General features: G+C 39.0%; 1 long non-coding RNA gene across 1 annotated transcript; it reads left to right on the top strand.

The window, feature by feature from the left end:
- The first annotated feature begins 3,055 nt into the window (after window positions 1-3,055).
- LOC145028865 (uncharacterized) lies at window positions 3,056-4,187 on the top strand. Its single transcript, XR_013676223.1, has 3 exons — window positions 3,056-3,287; window positions 3,363-3,705; window positions 3,779-4,187. It is a non-coding gene; the product is annotated as an uncharacterized LOC145028865 (long non-coding RNA).
- The last annotated feature ends 10,823 nt before the right edge of the window (window positions 4,188-15,010 follow it).

Here is a 15,010-nt window from a genome sequence, read left to right as displayed (position 1 = left end):
TGCATCCTTGATGTGTATACCAAATAATAGAACCAGAAAATAACCATTTATATGTTTTTACGGTTTGGGGATCTCTCAAAATCGTAAACACCCCAAAAGGTGTTTAAATGTCCCATATTTACTCCTAATGCCTAGAATCTAACCTAGGCTTTTACCATGAAGTGTTTAGAACTCAAAACACACCAAAATACCTTAGTCGATGAGAGTTTACAGTAGTAAACTCATGGAGAAATGTTCCTTAGACGGTAAACTCCATTTAGGAGTGTTTTGATGCCACACAACACTTCCTAAGGCTAAATCGTGAAGTAGGAATGCTTGGAATAGCTTAGAAGATTTCAAAACAACAAATGGTCAAAAGGTTAGGAGTTTACGACCGTAAACTCAAGAGTTTATGACCATAAACTCAAGGGGTGTTGGTCTTTAGGTAGTAAACTCATTTTAGAAGTGTGAACCCCAAACACACTAGCCTTTCCCTACAACACTTAGATGCACTCCTTAACACTTATAACACTTATACAAAGTGTTTGTCATGCCCTAGAGTGTCTTGACTTGCTTATTAATTGTTGAAAGACTATTTGTTTATATACATATGTCTTTATATGTTATTAGGATCTTTGTGCATGTCTAAGTCTTCACTTGACACCAAGCACTTATCCGACACTTCCTTCCGATCCACTCGCAATAGGTGACTTCATACCCCCAAATAAATGTTTAAATGTTTTTAAATACTTTATGGGGGGGAGGGATACAAGTAGAATCATGCTACATATTATATCAATCACATGTGATTAACAAGCAACATTCAAATGATTTACTACTCATTAACGGTTTTACCAAACAGGTTCCTTCGAATGATTTTCATAAACACTTTATATGTTTAAAACTTCTTATTAAACTGTACATTTTTACACTGTATGTTTCATTTCAAACTCAATTACAATTGTGTTTCCACCAAATGTTTCTTTATACTTAAACTGATTTTATCAAACCCATGCTTTCAACCCGTTTTATAGATTGACATCAAGTCGATCTTTTCTTAGATAATAATTATGTTCAAAGGTTTTACAAAAATTATTTTATGCTTTTATATTATCAATTGCATGGCTATATATGTATAGTTATATAAGAAATGTTTAAAAGACTTAGGAAGGCTATCCACCCTATTTCCTTTTCGCGCTTGAGATATGGTCTGGTGGGATATCGGGTACCCGTCCGAAGGTCGTTTAAATATTAGTTATATATCTTGTGTACCTATATAGTCATAAAGGTTCTTCCAGTTCATTCAATACCCTTATGTAGCAAGGGTATACATCGATGTTCATACGTACCAGTTACATTGCTAGTAAGCTACCATATGGGTAGTTTAGGAAGATATTAGAACCATTACAAGAACATGATATCATACAATGACTCAGTTCATTCATGAGTCAATACTTGCTAGATAGAGAGGGAACACACGTCACAGTTAGTACACACAGTACATTACCATAGTATTACATAGATATGTTTACATGATTACATTTACATGAGTACATTTACATGATTATGGTTACATGAGTATGTTTACGTGATTACGTTTACATGATTACATCTACATGAGTACATTTACATAGATACATTTACATGAGTGCGCTTACATATACGATAATAGGACAGACATCACTAGGTACTATAGCATGGAACGAGTTCAGGATCTAACTATAATAATGAATCGCAACGAATTGTGATAGTTATATTGGGTATACATGATCAGAGTAATGTGGATGTTCACGGCATGCAAACATGCAGGGGTCGTGTAAAGGTCCCAAAATCCCTTTGACAGGGAAGCATCTTGCCTAGGATCTAGCCATCACATTATCCCTTATCCCTCAAATAAGGCAATAGGAGTACCGAAGTAGTCATTTATTACAAGTACTACAGTACTTATAAGAATCACCCTAGACTTAAGGTAATTAGTACGGTTGTAGTTCGACACCACACCATAGTACTATTTCATTTTCCCATTACATTCACTTCGTGAACATTCACACGACGTACAGTAATGTAGAAACTATATTTTTGGTTAATGATAGTAAGATTTGGGAAAATACACACTCTTACAAGAGCCATACACGCAGACACTAGATGCCTTGGTAGAAGGATACGATTAGTAGGAAACATAGGGCTTCCTAGGTTCATACAAAACATTTTCATACTTATAGTTCATATACATTTTCAATACTTACAGTTCATATACATACAAATTGAGACACTAAAATACTTATGATCTCACTAGCTTTAAAGCTGATACTTTCTTTCAAAATAACTTGTATCCTCTGGTCAACATTAGACAGGTACAGATGCAAGGTTTAGAGAAGATGGAGCTTGTTCATGACTCATCTTTCATTTTGGTTTATACTTTAGTGTCTATTATAATTTGACAGAACACACTTGTATTAAAATTATTTTATTAATTCAATGGATGATGTTGTTGCTTGTTTACTAGTTTTCATTGTTGTGATACTGTACATGACGTCTTCCGCCCCAGAACGTTTCCTCCGTTCGTGGTTTTGGGGTGTGACAAAAGCGCATGTATGACTCTTACAGACGTCTCAACTTAGTGAGATTCCCTAACTAAGGTGTGAGTATTCCTTCCAAAGATAGCCTTTTGAGATCACTTCACGAAAAGAACCGATAATTAGTATTGTCTAGAGAAACCCATAAAGAAAATTATAATAAGTTACAAGTAATTAATACTTTGGTGAATATCATAAATCAACTAAACATGAAGAAGGATATAAAAACAAAAATCATATATAAAGAACTCTTTATGTGTGATGGTTGAAAAATAAGTAATTAGGTATAGCTTTTTTTGCTTCACCAAAAAATTAAACGGAAAATCAAAAGAAAGTCACTAAAAGAGGTTTTGTGCTGCTTTTTGCATCATTCTCATGAATTATTGCAGGTATCCAGTTCCACCATTTGATTTTTCTTTCCAAGGAGTAACGTCTATATCAACATATGTGCATAAATATGGGTTGGCACCCAAAGGAACAAGTATAGCTTTATACAGAAGCAAAGTCGATTGCCCAGAGCCAGAGATTCTTTATATATTTTCTTTTAATTTATATTCCATGTTAAAATAATCAATTTTTTTCTCAAAATGATTATATTTTATCTGCAGGAAATGGTTACTGTTAGTGTTGATGGCTCTGTTCTTGATCGAATTGGTAACATCATGTCTTAACTTCGTCTTGGATCATCAGGAAAAATTCTTAAAAAGAAGAAGAAAGACAAGGATGTCAAAGGTATAAATTAACATTTCAACCTAAATTATAAATTAGTCACATCCATATATATTAAATTTAATCTTGATATCACAGGAAAGTTCTCAACTTTTTCTGGTAATTATGATACTGAGAAATTTTTAAAACCTGAAAGAGAATTTTTGCCACCACCACCACCACCACCACCTCCCAGAAGTAATCATTCCGATGAAATAGAGAAAGTATAGGTGGAGCCCACTGTTGCTCGTGTTGAGGAGGATGATATCTTTGTATGAGAAGGAATTGACTATTATGTCCCTAGTAAAGATATGAGCTAAATCCCATTGTGAGAAGACATGGAAGAATCTCCTAAAAGGAAAAAGAGAGACCTTCCTATTTCAATGAGGCAGCTTATGGCCCTGTTCGACCCTCGGGCCCATCTCAAGACTAGCAACAAACAGTGAGAAAAATAGCAACTTACTTTTATTTACTATTTGACACTCACCTTGCTTAACAATTTACCAAATTTTCAGAATGGGTATGATGCTATGCAAGTGCAAGGAAGGAAGGAAGCCATGCGAAGAGTTGTGTTTCAGTTTGGTGTGAAGATGCAAGATGGACAAAAGACAAGAAAGCAGAACAAATACCAAAAGATTACTAATGAGATTCATAAGATTAATAAGATACTTGCTAAAAAGAAAATGAACAAAGGAGGAGATGCAAATGATGATGACAGTGGTGGTGATGAATCTCCTCATCCTGGAAAGAAGCTTAGGGTGTAATTGATTTGGTAGAGGTAGTTATAATGAAGGATAAGTCACCTGTTTCTTCTAAAATTCACGTTGTCACCTCCTAAATATGAAAGAGAATTGCAGAAAACCTAAAAATGTAAGGGTTCATGAATCCTTAAATTCTCATGAACTGGAAGACAATCTATGATGAATCAAGCCCTAACTCAAGTTCTAATTCTAAGTGTCTATTCTTATGTCGATGCAATTGATGATAAACCTGAAACTAACTTGTAAATAATGAAGAAGGCATTTCATATGGCTACGAAACACAGTAACCATAAAGTTTCAAGGTAAATTAAACCCTAACAAAGTATATTGTGAAATTGAATTAAAACAAACCTAAGAGGGATGAGATTTACCTGAATCGGAGGTTAACGAAGAATACTTTCAAATTTAAAGATATGGAGGTTGCCGAAATCGGGTGAGTATTGTCATCATCTGTTCGAACAGAGATGGTGAGATAAAGCAGAAGCTAATTTCACTTAGTCAAGAGTGATAGAGCTGGAGGGAAGTAAAATTACATTGCCTACGTGAAGATGGAACCGGGTGTGCCAATTTTAGCGAGAGAAAAAAAAGAAAACATGCGCACCCCAAATAAAGTTTCCGTCGTCGTTCTCTCGCTAAACGCGTACCATATGGCACAATTTTTTATCCCTTGCTGAACCCTAGCTAAGTGTCTTCATTTTTTGAGTGATTAGCGAGGAATAGTGGTCCATCGTTAAATACTTGCAAGATCCGTAGCTGATCCCTCGGTAAATCCTCACTAATATTCCATATATTAAATAAATAAAATAATTATCAAAACCATGGTAGATCTGTCATATTTCCCTAGCTATAAGTCTATATTTTGCTAGAGAATAAATCCGTAGCAAAATCCGTAGCTGAAACTCAAGTTTCTAGTAGTGAAACATCACTCATAAATATTATTTTTTCCAATGTTATATAAAACATTGACATTGAGCGTACATAGCGGTAATCTTTATATTTTCAAACATAGTTTCAAAATATAATGCGGACGTTGTTGCAATCCTCAAATATATTAACAAACAACGGGTAAAAGAAAACGCTTATTGAACCTAAACAATACTCACATATTATATTAATCACATGCTTCCAAATAAAACTTACGTTCACATAACATATGAATCCTAATATATATTATTAGTAAGAACCACTAATAAAAGGTGAAATATAATACACACCGGATTTATGACATTAAAAGTGTGTGTAATGTTGATCTTTCAATCCCCTTTCCTCATTTAGACTACAAAATCTGGTTTCTATTTCAATGGCATTTTTGTAAATTAACAATAAATTAATGAAAGTATGTTGGTATTTATAGTATTAGGTGATACATTAAGAACTTCCATCCTCTTCAAAAGTATTTGTTCATCGTTTTGGTAGGTCATGTTGAGAAGAAAGGAGGGGTAATCTTAATCTATTTGGCTGAACAGTTAAGAGATATGAAGTGATACATTATGAACTTTGTGATGTCAACAAAATTACAAATGAATATTTCATTTAAAAAACCAGATTAGCCGATTAAAACCTTTAACATAAAAAAAATAAGTGACATTCATTTATTTGAAATCATAATATTATTAGGGTCGAATTCCAAAGACAGCAGGAATCAACATCTTCGATGTGTATGTACAGTCCCGTCGAACTCTTCTCATGAACAAACTGCAAAACATTTTATCGACAGTTGGATGCATACATCTTAGTGAGTTCCATATTATACCACATATTCCAACATATATAAAATGCATCCACACATAGTCCTCGGCTCTAGCGCCAACATGCCGACACTTCTATCACCATGTATATAACATAAATAACAATTATATATGAAATAACGGGTCTACTCCAACCCCAAGTGAATGCTATGAGCCAATGAATAGTCTTACAATGACATACTACCATTTTCCAAATCGTGGTCTTTCCTTGCCAATGCCAGGTGAAAAATCCTTATCTTACATAAAAGTCTCAAGGGCCAGATCCTGGTATTTCATACAATTGTTAGGGGCTAGATCATGGTCTTTCATGCATTTACAAGGGAGTATATCATGGTATTTCATACAATACATAAAGTCATATGTAGTTAGAGATCAGATAGACACTCAAATATATGGTCCACCCGAAAGCAATAAATTAAACAAGAACCATGCAATAATGCTTAGACCAAGAGTTCTCAAGCTATCCAACTGAACCACCTACAACTATTACTATCATTACCCCAACAATTCATGAAACCTACCAACATTATACAATCCATAGGTAAGACCCTACCAGTCTAGCATACCATGACACTAAGTGTCCTACATTGCAAAAACAATACAAGGCGATATCCTAATCAACTAGAATGCTCGTACTCAAATAATAGCTTTAACCTATCATAAAAAGGTTATATAATGTCATACGTGCCATAGTGAGAATACTCACATGAATCGCAAAACTAGCACACCAAGAATCTCACTTCCTTGCACTAATCAAACCTATAAACTGACTATCACCAAATAAAGATCAATCCTTAATCAACAACCTAAATCCTTGAAGTTTGACTTAAGATCAAATTGGTCAAAAGTCATTGGTCCACGGTAAAAAAAATTCAACGGTCAACGATCTCCATGACATGGTGACCTCTTGGCTACATTGTGGGCATGTAAAGGCAAAACAATCACGATGAAGAGTACCACCATGTTGTGGGCCTTCCTTGGCAACATTGTGGTCACTTCCAAAAAGATCTTTTCTTCATTAAGAGCTTAATCTGTTAATTCTTTTGGTCAACATCTCCACAAGATTTACTTACCTTTAAATGAACCATAAAAATCCTTACTTTATGGAAATGCATGTTCAATGCATGTCTTAGGGACCTGAAGGAGTGATAACGTTGACAAATTCATCAAAACCATCCATTCATATGAACATATCATAAAGAATATGATCTAAACACCTATATCTATAATGGGTAAACCATGAAGGTTAGAACTTGGATACTTAGAAAAGTTTATAAGATGAACCGAGAGATGGATATGTGTTTGTTAGCTGATCTTTTGCTCCACAAAGACTTCCTTCAACCTTTCAATGACTAAAACACCAACATAGAGCTCAAATGACAAAAGGAGAGGCTAGGGTTTGAGAGAGTAACTTCTATGGGTGATAAAGGTTGAGAGTAGACAAAACCTATCCATCACATCCTTTAAATACGACCCCAGGCATAAAAATTAGGTTTTTATATGTTGGATTAGGTGTCTAAGCCCATAACTATAATTATTATGTACTTGACCCAAGAGTAGCATGATCTATTTCGGGTTGCCTTCATCAGGACAATTTGATAGGATGGATATTTGAGTAAGAGGTTATTTGTGATTTATTAATATATTATAAGTATAATATATTAATTGGGAAATGATATTATTTAATTATTATTGATCAAGAGTTGATTTGGAATTAATTTAGTGATCAAAAGAGACTAATTAAATTAACAAAGACTGATTATGTAAATCAATGAGACATATGGTTTAGGCTAATGATCCATGATTAATTTGTAATGGCCTGAGCTTATGTGAAAGTCCCTAAATTATTAGTCTATATAAGTTTATGGATCATAAGCCTAAGTGTAAGAATTAGGGTTACATATAACTCTTGGAATTCTACATTATATATGTGTAAACCTTTTAGAGAAAATCGGACATAAGAGTGACATTAGAAGAGTATGGATGATTTCTTGGTGCCTAACTTCTCTCTTAATATTCTCCAATTGTTCACGATGTTTGTGACTTGTTTGAGGCACACCACTTGGGGTTCTAAGATCTGGAAAGGCCAAATTCAACGAGCTACAACAAGAGTTAATCTTTTAACTTACTTTTGTGCTTAATATGTAATATTGTATGCTAGTTGTAGGCTTTATGCTTTGGTAAATTTTGTTGCATGTATGACTAGAGAAAACTTAGATCCAAAGCTATTAGGGTTGTATGTTCACCATAGGAGTGTTATAGTACCTAAAACCTAACAGTGGTATCAGAGCCATGGGTAGTTTTCTGTTATACAGATGCATAGTTAATTGTTGAAAGCTGGAAAAACAGAAAAATTCTTGTCCCAACTCCCACTGAAATCCAACACACATGCCCGGAGCATATCCTCGAGTGTCTGAATCATCCACTCGCTTTGACCGTCAGTCTGGGGTGGTATGAGGTACTAAAATGCAGCCTAGTATCCAATTCCTCATGAAATTTCTTCTAGAATCTGGAAGTGAAACGCACATCTCGGTCTGAGAGAATCGAGATTGGCACCCCATGCCGCGATACCACCTCCCTCACGTATACCTCGACCAACTTCTCTGCGGAAGAGTTCTCTCTGATAGCAAGGAAGTGGGTGCTCTTTGTCAACCTGTCCACAGTCACCCAAATTGCATCAACTCCCCTAGCAGTCCTTCGCAATTTTGTGATAAAATCCATTGTAATCTGTTTCCACTTCCATTCGGGAATCTCCAACGGTTGCAACTTACCATGTGGTGTCTGGTGCTCGGCCTTAACCCTACGATAGGTCAAGCACCTCTCAACAAACCACACGACATCTCTCTTCATACAGGGCCGCAAATACTCTCTCTTCAGATCCAAATACATCTTAGTGGCTTTGGGATGGATCGAGAATCTCGATTTATGTCCCTCCTCCATCAAGATGGTACACGTTCCTCCAAAAAACGGTACCCAAATCCGACCCTGGAAGGTTATAAGCCCTCTGCTATCGGTCATGAACTCCGTTACCTGCTCGATAACTCATTCTCTCTTGCGGTTCTCCGGTCTTACTGCCTCAGTCTGAGCCCCTCTGATGGTGTCCAATACCAGAGTCATCACTGTCAATCTCATACAAATATCCCGAATCGGGGCGCTCTCTGCTCTATGATTCAGGGCGTCGGCCACCACATTAGCCTTTCCCAGGTGGTACAGGATCTCGCGATCATAATCCCTTACCACGTCCAACCATCTCCTCTGATGCATGTTCAGATTCTACTGATCCATCAAATACTTAAAACTCTTGTGATCCGTGTATATCATACACCGAACCCCATATAGGTAATGGCGCCAAATCTTGAGGGCGAACACCACAGCCCCCAACTCTAGATCGTGGGTGGGATATCTTGCCTCATGGGGCTTCAGCTGCCTCGATGCGTATGCGATCACATGCCCCTTCTGCATCAACACCGCGCCCAACCCAGATATTGATGCATCACAATACACCATGAAGTCCTCCATCCCCTTTGGAAGAGTCAACACAGGGGCTTCGCATAATCTCTGGCGAAGAGTCTCAAACGAGGCCTGCTGCTCTGGGTCCTAGCTGAACACCACACCCTTCCGGGTCAATCTGGTGAGATGAACAGCAATCTTGGAGAAATCCCTCATGAACCTCCGATAATAGCTGACCAACCCTAGAAAACTCCTGATCTCAGAAGGAGATTTTGGCACCTCCCAACTCATTACCACCTTGATCTTGGCCGGATCGACCAAAATCCCCTCTTGGTTAACGAGGTGACCAAGGAACTGCACCTCTCATAACCAAAAATCGCACTTGGAGAATTTGGCGTAAAGCGTCTCCGATCTCAGCATGCTGAGGATCTCCCGCAAATGCTCCTCATGCTGCTCTCTGGAGTTTGAATACACCAAAATGTCATCAATGAACACAATCACTGAACGATCCAGCATTGGTCTGCATACCCTGTTCATGAGATCCATGAATGTTGCAGGCGTATTGGTGAGCCCGAATGGCATCACCACGAACTCGTAATGCCCATAACGAGTCCTGAATGCAGTTTTCTGGATATCCTCCTCGTGCATCCTCATCTGATGATATCCAAATCTCAGATCAATCTTGGAAAACCAAGATGCTCCCTGCAGTTGATCGAAAAAATCATCGATCCTTGGCAAAGGATAACGGTTCTTGACCGTTAACTTATTCAGCTCTCGATAATCTATGCACATTCGGTGCGAACCATCCTTTTCCTTCACAAACAGAATCGGTGCTCCCCACGACGAGTAGCTCGGCCGTATAAACCCCTTCCCCAGCAGCTCCTGAAGCTGCGAGGATAACTCCTGCATCTCTGGAGGTGCAAGGCGATAGGGTGCCTTGGAGATAGGTGCTGCCCCAGGAATCAAATCAATGTGAAACTCCACCTGCCTCTCGAGAGGCACACCCAGTAACTCCTCAGGGAAAACATCTGGGAATTCACACACTATCGAGACCTCCTCAACCGCACTCGCTCTCCCTGAACCAACCCTCGTATCCATCACATATGCTACAAAATCACTACATCCCTACTGTAGACTATGCCTCACTCTAGCAGTCGAACAAAATGCTGAATCGGGACGGGTACCCTCGCAGTATGTAACGCCCGTAGATCCGAGCTAGTCAATTTAGAGACAATAAGTGTCGAAAACAACTTTTTGAAAAAAGATTATTTAGAATAAATAATCTTAACCAAGTTTTAGAATATGTCACAAGGTTTCCGTACATATAAAGAACGCCGAAATCCGAGTTATAACGAAGAAGTTATGACCCGGAAATCCGAGTTATAACGAAGTTTCGCGACGGAACCGGCACGACACCGGGGAGCGTAAATAGTGAATTTACGATAGAGCGAGATTTAGCCTTAGTGATCTAAATGAACATCATAGAATATGTTAAACTAAGAACATCGATAAAAAGAACTCCAAAATCTGACTTCGTATGAAGAAGTTATGATTTTTCAAAGTTTCGGATTAGTAGTGTACAACCTGAAATTCGAATACTAGATTGATTGGTTTTTAGCCAACACGACCTAAACAAGAATCGAAGATCTCGATAAGAGTAGCATAACGAGAAAAAGATGGGTGAAAACGGACATCGGATGAAGAAGTTATGAGGATTTAACGGACCAATCCTGTCCCGGCCTGTTAATAATATAAAATTTAAAATCGAGTCAAAATTAGCCAATGAAGTCTAAACGAAAGTTGTAGAGTACGTTGCCACCTTTGCATGGATATAAAGAAAGTCGAAAACGGAGCTCGTATGCGAAAGTTATGATTTTTAGAAGTCGGAAAGTGAATTTGCGAAATCTGTTGCGAGGGTGATGACGTGGCTCAATCAGGGCCGTCGCTTGCTGATCACGCTTCGCTTCGGATTTACGACACATCGCTTCGAATTACGCCCCACGTAAGAGGTTCGGTACGCCCTGCATACCTCTGATCTTATCCGGTTCCGATGCGAGCCACGTGCGAGACAACTAGATGTGAACTGGCCCTCTTATCCGAAGCTACGCGCAACGTAATGCTGCTGTACGCCCAGGGTACTTCCGAGGCTGTGGCCTATAAAAGGGGAACGAAGGTTCTCTGATTTTTCACACTTTCCACCACAACTTTCTCTGTCTACTTTCTCTCACTACCCCCTAACCACCCCTAAACCCTAGGAAAACCCCTTAGCTCCCGAGGGAAGCCCCGAGGCTCCCGGCGTCTGGAGAAAAAGGGTCTTTCGGTTTCGAAATGTTGCTCCAAATAAAGTTCCGGTTTTCGATAAAATTCATTGTAAGTGAACTACGCTTACACAATTTTTTATATAGCTATCGAATAATTATAGGAATGTTATTAGGTCCTTAAAATAATTATTTGGGCTATTATTATGAGTTATATTGAGTGTTATTAATGCTTATATAATAATAATAATAGTCATACTAATTAATTTGTCGCGGTTATCATTAGACTAAACCCTAGTGGTATTGGTACTAGGTTTTATCAAAGGAAATTGTTTTGAGAGTATCGAAGCACTGTTCGAGTGCTGAGTCACCACCTTTCAGGTGAGTGCATAGTTCCCTTTCATGTTACACATAGATATTAAGTATTTTATATAAATTACGTGCTATGTGCACATATTATCTGAGTACTTGTTGTCTATGCTAAATGAACGATTTTATACATGTTTTAAATGGTTTAAACTGTATATGTATTTTATATCTACGATAATGTTGGGGTAAACATGGGTAGATATAATAGATGGAATATGAGTTGAATGATGAGTTGAGAGGTGCTATAGACCACGAGGTGAGGGTGAGGGGTGGACGATGTGAGAAGACTTTTTCCTAAATGATGGCCCTGTCATTCAGAATAGTATGGATGACAACCACAGACTATTGTAGACAGTCAGTGGAACACTAGCATGCTCGCAACCTGTAGGTGTTGTGAACGATGTGTTCACCCGGTGTACTCTAAACCCTGGTGATCATGCAAACTTGATGCCTAAACCCTGATGATCATGCAGACTTGATGCCTAAACCCTGGTGATCATGTAGACTTGATGCCTAAACCTTGGTGATCATGCAGACTTGATGCTTAAACCCCGACGACTATGCAGACTTAGTGCCAGTTGTAAACCGTGGCAACGATGGATTTTGTGCCGATTCCTTAGGATGATCCTTAGGAATGAATGAACGAGGAATAGCTAATTCTTAGGGTAGATCCTTAAGATTAAAGAAGATAATGGGGATGGGTAATTGGGTTGATTGTTTGATTGTTTAAACATAATAATTATATTATTGCGGGTTGAAAACCCTATGCACTCACCAGGTTTCCCAACCTGACCCACTCAATTTATTTATATCACTGGTGTTGATATGAAGTCACATTACAGTGAGAGATTTAAAGAGATGTAGATCACTAGAATAAATAAATGTAAGTTTTGTTTATACTTATGTTTCTATATTAACGATGACATCCCAAACATTTTGAAATGAATAAAATACGAATGTTTTAATAACGTATTTATCGTATTTTTCTGGGAACAAATTCTGCAACATTTTTATTAAAAGAGGTACTCTGATTTTTATAAAGCATAAACAAAATCAGTATTTTCTGGCCGTGAAAATGGGGATGTCATACCGTACACAGTAAGAACTCCCCCACTTGGGTCTTGTATAGTCACCAGCTGTCGCTCGCAGTCGATAACTGCTCCAAATCTTCTCAACCAATCCATGCCTACGATGACACAAACGTCCCCCATCGTAATTGGGACCAAATCAATAGAAAACTCTACACTGAGAATCTCAAGTACACATCCTCGAATCACCTCCGTGACATATGCTGCTCTCTCGTCGGCGATGGAAACTGTCGGAGGTCGACTCAACGCCTCTCCACTAATGTTGATGTGCCGACTGAAAGCCAACGATATTAAAGATCGACTCGCACTCGAGTCAAATAACACCAAAGCAGGTACAAAATTCACAAGAAAAGTACCTACGCATATCATAATATAAGCATAAAATCTTAAACATTAAATAATTACATGAAAGAATACATACCAGCCACGACATCGGGTGCTGCGCGGACCTCCTGCGCGGTCAACTAGAAGGCTCTCCCTCACGCCTTTGGTAACTCGGTCTTTACTGGACGGCTCTCAGTAGCTATGATAGCAGCAGGGGCAGATCCCTGTGGTGCTCCCTGGGTAGTTCCTCGCAACAGCGGACACTCTTCCTTTCGGTGTCCGGTCTGGTTGCAGTGAAAACACGCCGCAAACCCCTTTGGGCAGTCCTTGGACATATGCCCCTCCTTGCGACACTTATAGCAAGATCCCACTCTACAGACTCCATCATGACCCTTGCCACACTTCCCACAAGTGCGGACCTTCTGGCTCCCTACTTTGGGATTAGCGGGCTTCACCCGCTTGGCTACCGGCTGAGACTGTGTTGGTCGCCGATCCCTCCCCTGGGGCTCCGCCTCCTCCCTCGCCTGAGTCTCTAGATCGATCTCCCTCTTCCAAGCATTTGCCTGAAGTTTGGCAAATGTCCGGTACGAGGAGTTCACCACGAACTCCGGAATATCTCTCCTCAAGATACTCAAATAACGGCTCATTCGTGCCTGCTCAGTAGACACGTGTTCAAGGCAGAACATTTCCCTCTCATGAAACATCTTGGTAATAGTCGTGACAGACTCCGTACCCTGCTTGAGGGTTAAAAACTCCTGTGCTAATCGATCTTGTTCAAACGAGGGAACGTACACATCACAAAACATGGTGGTGAAACTCTCCCAGGTCACCGCAGTAAACTCTGCTGGAGAATAGTGTGCTGTCGCGAACTTCCACCAGTCGTTCGTCCCTAGGCGAAGCTGGTTCAGCACAAACCGAACCCTCAAGTGCTCTGGACACGAGCAAGTATAGAAACATCCCTCAATGTCAGATGCCCATCTCATCGCTAGAATCGGATCCTGCATCCTATAAAACTCTGGTGGCTTCGTGTTGCTGAACTCCCTAAACAACAACGAGTAAACCCCTTGCAGCCTAGTAGCAGCGACGGCTACAGTGGCCGCTGTGATAGCAACCTCAGAAAGAGCGGCATAACGCTTGTCAAAAGTCTCAATCAGCGTGGTCTTAATAGACTCAAACATCTCTGGTATCTTTGCCCTGATGGCCGCAACGACCTCCTCATTGATGATCCGACGGATCTCCTCATCACTAGTCTCGCTGCTCCCTGGCATAAGTCGTGTCCTCACCATGATCTACCTCTTAAATACTGTTAGATAAGGTGTCTAAGTCCATAACTATTTCTGGTATGTACTTGACCCGACCCGGCATGGTCCATTTGGGTTGCATGGCACCATGCAATTGGATAGACCAAATGGGAGAAATAACACTTGGAGATTATTAATATACTATAAGGTCTAATATATTAATAATATTATTTGATTAGTTAGATCAATAATTAATTTAAAATTAATTAAGTGGTCAAAAGAGAACTAATTAAATATATGGGTTGATTATGTAAATCATCCATATCTTGTATAGTGGGCTAAGAGGCTCCATGGATTGTCAAGTTAGGTTCTACCCATAGGATGCTCCATGGGAGTTACAAACCCATGGGTCATGGAAATGAAGAGTCATGACACATTAGGGTTTACATGGTGTAACCCTAGATGTGTCAACACTATATAAGAATCATATTCTCCACCAAAATTGGCT

The sequence above is a fragment of the Lactuca saligna genome, chromosome 2, assembly GCF_052625555.1.
Source record: "Lactuca saligna cultivar CGN05327 chromosome 2, ASM5262555v1, whole genome shotgun sequence".
NCBI classification, from domain to species: Eukaryota; Viridiplantae; Streptophyta; class Magnoliopsida; order Asterales; family Asteraceae; genus Lactuca; species Lactuca saligna.
This window is presented reverse-complemented; position numbering and strand designations above follow the sequence as displayed.